General features: G+C 48.9%; 1 long non-coding RNA gene across 1 annotated transcript in view; it reads left to right on the plus strand.

Annotated features, from left to right (window-relative positions):
* The window catches only part of LOC116371449 (uncharacterized), a 2,967-nt gene extending 1,159 nt beyond the window's left edge, over positions 1-1,808 (plus strand). Inside the window, exon 2 of the long non-coding RNA XR_004208942.1 lies at positions 1,038-1,808. This is a non-coding gene — a long non-coding RNA (uncharacterized LOC116371449). The remainder of the gene's footprint in view (positions 1-1,037) is intronic.
* Positions 1,809-6,597: the final 4,789 nt, after the last annotated feature.

Here is a 6,597-nt window from a genome sequence, read left to right on the forward strand (position 1 = left end):
GGGACACAGACAGGGACACCGACAGGGACACAGACAGGGACACACACCGACAGACACAGACAGGGACACAGACCGACAGACAGAGACACAGACAGGGACAGAGCACAGGGACAGACACAGACAGGGACAGAGCACAGGGACACACACACACACAGGGACACAGACAGGGACAGAGACAGGGACACAGACAGGGACACAGACAGGGACAGAGACAGGGACAGAGCACAGGGACAGAGCACAGGGACAGAGCACAGGGACAGAGACAGGGACAGAGACACAGGGACAGAGCACATTTGTTGACTTGTGTTGTAACAGAGTTAAAGAGGAAGAGATTCTGTACCAGAGGAAGTAGAAACAATTATAACATTGATATTAGGAAATGAAATCTAGGTTTAATCAAGTCGGGGGTGGCGCGATCAGGCTAAGACTCTTCGAAAAGGTCACGAGTTGGTACCAAGTGTGTGTGTAGGGGGGGGGGGGGGGGTTTGACGTTACAGTGACATCTAACGCCTTCATATTATCAAACCACATGTCTGATATTGTCCTCTCTTCCTCTCCTCCCTCCCTCCCTCCCTTCCTCTCCTCCCCCCCTCCCTCTCCTCCCCCCCTCCCTCTCCTCCCCCCCCCCTCTCCTCCCTCCCTCCTTCCCCTCTCCCTTCCTCTCCCCCCCCCTCTCCTCCCTCCCTCCCTCCCTTCCTCTCCTCCCCCCCCCTCTCCTCCCTCCCTCCCTCCCTTCCTCTCCTCCCCCCCTCCCTCTCCTCCCTCTCTTCCTCTCCTCCCCCCCTCCCTCCCTCCCTCCCTTCCTCTCCTCCCCCCCTCCCTCTCCTCCCCCCCTCCCTCTCCTCCCTCCCTCCCTCCTTCCCCTCTCCCTCCCTCTCTTCCTCTCCTCCCTCTCTTCCTCTCCTCCCCCCCTCCCTCTCCTCCCTCCCTTCCTCTCCCTCTCCTCCCTCCCTCCCTTCCTCTCCTCCCCCCTCCCTCTCCTCCCTCCCTTCCTCTCCTCCCCCCCTCCTCTCCTCCCTCCCTCACGTTCTATCCAGGTATCCAGGCCTACTGCTTGTCCCATGTGACACGGGAGGAGAGTGCTGGCTAGAAGCCAGTCTGGAGGCCGCCATGTTGCTCTGGATGCCAGGGACGGATCACATGTCGAGGGTCCCTACTGTCTGATGAATGAATAAATCACATGCTCTGGTTTAGGAACTGATGTAGGATCAGGACCCCCCCCCCCCCCATTCACAACGTGTCTCAGAGTAGGACTGCTGATCAGGACCCCCATTCACAATGTGTCTCAGAGTAGGACTGCTGATCAGGACCCCCCCATTCACAACGTGTCTCAGAGTAGGACTGCTGATCAGGACCCCCATTCACAATGTGTACTGTTACTGAGAGTGTGAATATGGGACCTGATCCTAGATCCAGTTCTGTTCTGTTACTCTGAGACTGTTTGTGAATATGGGACCTGATCCTAGATCCAGTTCTGTTCTGTTACTCTGAGACTGTTTGTGAATATGGGACCTGATCCTAGATCCAGTTCTGTTACTCTGAGACTGTTTGTGAATATGGGACCTGATCCTAGATCCAGTTCTGTTACTCTGAGACTTGTTTGTCAATATGTGTATAGCTCTTTAGTATCACAACTCCTCACAACCTTATTGAAAATTGTATTGATAGTTCACCTGAAATTATATTTTGATTTATTTTGTATGCAGTCTTGGGACCAAGTAAGACGGTAATCCATGATGCCTTATGTTTGTTTTACCTGGACACTGTCTCCAAATAATAAATCTTGTTGTTGTTGTTGTTGTCCAAAACCTTGCAAGTCAATGTCCTCCCTCATGTCCTGGGTGAACTATCCCGTCAACCTTTTACACGTGTGGGGATTGGCTTTTATAGACGGGGCTAAACTGGAAGGTTTCTTACTGAAGAAATATGGGATGCATAAACTTAGTAGAATTATTTTTTAAAGAACCGTTTGGGCATTATGAGAACAGTATGGGGACGGTTTGGAGATTATGGGGACAGTTTGGAGAAAATGGCAACAGTTTGGAGATTTTGGGGACGGTTTGGAGATTATGGGAACATTTAGTAGATTATGGGGAAATGATTAGACCAAAGGTGAGGACACAACCGTTCACCTGACACAAGACTCTCTTAAGTGTACACACAGTACCTAAAGTGAGAGGACTAACTGCTGTCTCCCTAAAGTCATTTCGATGTACTTTTATGACTGAAATAAGTGTTTTTTAAGGTCTTTTTAAAAATCTCTCCTAGCTGTGAGGAACTAGAGCAGGCACACTGGGGGGTGATTCTGTTTGGAACACAGCCCTGCATCTCCTCTCCTAGCTGTGAGGAACTAGAGCAGGCACACTGGGGGGTGATTCTGTTTGGAACACAACCCTACATCTCCTCTCCTAGCTGTGAGGAACTAGAGCAGGCACACTGGGGGGTGATTCTGTTTGGAACACAACCCTACATCTCTCCTAGCTGTGAGGAACTAGAGCAGGCACACTGGGGGGTGATTCTGTTTGGAACACATCCCTACATCTCCTCTCCTAGCTGTGAGGAACTAGAGCAGGCACACTGGGGGGTGATTCTGTTTGGAACACAACCCTACATCTCCTCTCCTAGCTGTGAGGAACTAGAGCAGGCACACTGGGGGGTGATTCTGTTTGGAACACAACCCTACATCTCCTCTCCTAGCTGTGAGGAACTAGAGCAGGCACACTGGGGGGTGATTCTGTTTGGAACACAACCCTGCATCTCCTCTCCTAGCTGTGAGGAACTAGAGCAGGGACACGGGGGTGATTCTGTTTGGAACACAACCCTGCATCTCCTCTCCTAGCTGTGAGGAACTAGAGCAGGGACACGGGGGTGATTCTGTTTGGAACACAACCCTGCATCTCCTCTCCTAGCTGTGTAGTTGAGGAACTAGAGCAGGCACACTGGGGGTGATTCTGTTTGGAACACAACCCTGCATCTCCTCTCCTAGCTGTGTAGTTGAGGAACTAGAGCAGGCACACTGGGGGGTGATTCTGTTTGGAACACAACCCTGCATCTCCTCTCCTAGCTGTGAGGAACTAGAGCAGGCACACTGGGGAGTGATTCTGTTTGGAACACAACCCTACATCTCCTCTCCTAGCTGTGAGGAACTAGAACAGGCACACTGGGGGGTGATTCTGTTTGGAACACAGCCCTGCATCTCCTCTCCTAGCTGTGTAGTTGAGGAACTAGAGCAGGCACACTGGGGGGTGATTCTGTTTGGAACACAACCCTGCATCTCCTCTCCTAGCTGTGAGGAACTAGAGCAGGCACACTGGGGGTGATTCTGTTTGGAACACAACCCTGCATCTCCTCTCCTAGCTGTGAGGAACTAGAGCAGGCACACTGGGGGGTGATTCTGTTTGGAACACAACCCTGCATCTCCTCTCCTAGCTGTGAGGAACTAGAGCAGGCACACTGGGGGTGATTCTGTTTGGAACACAACCCTGCATCTCCTCTCCTAGCTGTGTAGTTGAGGAACTACAGCAGGCACACTGGAGGGTGATTCTGTTTGGAACACAACCCTGCATCTCCTCTCCTAGCTGTGAGGAACTAGAGCAGGCACACTGGGGGGTGATTCTGTTTGGAACACAACCCTACATCTCCTCTCCTAGCTGTGAGGAACTAGAGCAGGCACACTGGGGGGTGATTCTGTTTGGAACACAACCCTGCATCTCCTCTCCTAGCTGTGAGGAACTAGAGCAGGCACACTGGGGGGTGATTCTGTTTGGGACACAACCCTGCATCTCCTCCATCACACAATTACTGTTGTTTTACTCAAAACAGACCATTTATAAATCGCCATATTGGGCATGATTTTTTTTTATTTAACTAGGCAAATCAGTTAAGAAAAAATCTTATCCTTACATTGACGGGCCTACCCCCGGGCCAAACTCGGACGACGCTGGGCCAATTATGCGCTGCCCTATGGGAGTCCCAATCACAACCAGAGGTGTTTTATTGGCTAATGTTTTAAATCTGATTTTAGCGCTAGGCTTTCACAAAGCGATTCAGTGAAAGCAGATGGGTACATTTTGTGTACTTGGAGAATGGAGTGGGAACAACCCAGGGTATGACACCGTGTCATCTAGTCAATACAACAAACCACTGCTTATTGTGATGGGAACAACCCAGGGTATGACACCGTGTCATCTAGTCAATACAACAAACCACTGCTTATTGTGATGGGGAACAACCCAGGGTATGACACCGTGTCATCTAGTCAATACAACAAACCACTGCTTATTGTGATGGGAACAACCCAGGGTATGACACCATGTCATCTTCACAATACAACAAACCACTGCTTATTGTGATCGGAACAACCCAGGGTATGACACCGTGTCATCTAGTCAATACAACAAACCACTGCTTATTGTGATGGGGAACAACCCAGGGTATGACACCGTGTCATCTAGTCAATACAACAAACCACTGCTTATTGTGATGGGGAACAACCCAGGGTATGACACCGTGTCATCTAGTCAATACAACAAACCACTGCTTATTGTGATGGGAACAACCCAGGGTATGACACCGTGTCATCTAGTCAATACAACAAACCACTGCTTATTGTGATGGGGAACAACCCAGGGTATGACTCCGTGTCATCTAGTCAATACAACAAACCACTGCTTATTGTGATGGGGAACAACCCAGGGTATGACACCGTGTCATCTAGTCAATACAACAAACCACTGCTTCTTGTGATGGGGACAACCCAGGGTATGACACCGTGTCATCTAGTCAATACAACAAACCACTGCTTATTGTGATGGGGAACAACCCAGGGTATGACACCGTGTCATCTAGTCAATACAACAAACCACTGCTTATTGTGATGGGGAACAACCCAGGGTATGACACCGTGTCATCTAGTCAATACAACCCAGGGTATGACACCGTGTCATCTAGTCAATACAACCCAGGGTATGACACCGTGTCATCTAGTCAATACAACAAACCACTGCTTATTGTGATGGGGAACAACCCAGGGTATGACTCCGTGTCATCTAGTCAATACAACCCAGGGTATGACACCGTGTCATCTAGTCAATGCAACAAACCACTGCTTATTGTGATGGGGAACAACCCAGGGTATGACACCGTGTCATCTAGTCAATACAACAAACCACTGCTTATTGTGATGGGGAACAACCCAGGGTATGACACCGTGTCATCTAGTCAATACAACAAACCACTGCTTATTGTGATGGGGAACAACCCAGGGTATGACACCGTGTCATCTAGTCAATACAACCCAGGGTATGACACCGTGTCATCTAGTCAATACAACAAACCACTGCTTATTGTGATGGGGAACAACCCAGGGTATGACACCGTGTCATCTAGTCAATACAACAAACCACTGCTTATTGTGATGGGGAACAACCCAGGGTATGACACCGTGTCATCTAGTCAATACAACCCAGGGTATGACACCGTGTCATCTAGTCAATGCAACAAACCACTGCTTATTGTGATGGGAACAACCCAGGGTATGACACCGTGTCATCTAGTCAATACAACAAACCACTGCTTATTGTGATGGGAACAACCCAGGGTATGACACCATGTCATCTAGTCAATACAACAAACCACTGCTTATTGTGATGGGTAACAACCCAGGGTATGACACCATGTCATCTAGTCAATACAACAAACCACTGCTTATTGTGATGGGTAACAACCCAGGGTATGACACCATGTCATCTAGTCAATACAACAAACCACTGCTTATTGTGATGGGTAACAACCCAGGGTATGACTCCGTGTCATCTAGTCAATACAACCCAGGGTATGACACCGTGTCATCTAGTCAATACAACAAACCACTGCTTATTGTGATGGGGAACAACCCAGGGTATGACACCGTGTCATCTAGTCAATACAACAAACCACTGCTTATTGTGATGGGGAACAACCCAGGGTATGACACCGTGTCATCTAGTCAATACAACCCAGGGTATGACACGGTGTCATCTAGTCAATGCAACAAACCACTGCTTATTGTGATGGGAACAACCCAGGGTATGACACCGTGTCATCTAGTCAATACAACAAACCACTGCTTATTGTGATGGGAACAACCCAGGGTATGACACCATGTCATCTAGTCAATACAACAAACCACTGCTTATTGTGATGGGTAACAACCCAGGGTATGACACCATGTCATCTAGTCAATACAACAAACCACTGCTTATTGTGATGGGTAACAACCCAGGGTATGACACCATGTCATCTAGTCAATACAACAAACCACTGCTTATTGTGATGGGTAAAAACCCAGGGTATGACACCGTGTCATCTAGTCAATACAACCCAGGGTATGACACCGTGTCATCTAGTCAATGCAACAAACCACTGCTTATTGTGATGGGGAACAACCCAGGGTATGACACCGTGTCATCTAGTCAATACAACCCAGGGTATGACACCGTGTCATCTAGTCAATACAACAAACCACTGCTTATTGTGATCGGAACAACCCAGGGTATGACACCGTGTCATCTAGTCAATACAACAAACCACTGCTTATTGTGATGGGAACAACCCAGG

Source organism: Oncorhynchus kisutch, unplaced genomic scaffold (genome assembly GCF_002021735.2).
Source record: "Oncorhynchus kisutch isolate 150728-3 unplaced genomic scaffold, Okis_V2 scaffold3238, whole genome shotgun sequence".
In the NCBI taxonomy this organism is placed as follows: Eukaryota; Metazoa; Chordata; class Actinopteri; order Salmoniformes; family Salmonidae; genus Oncorhynchus; species Oncorhynchus kisutch.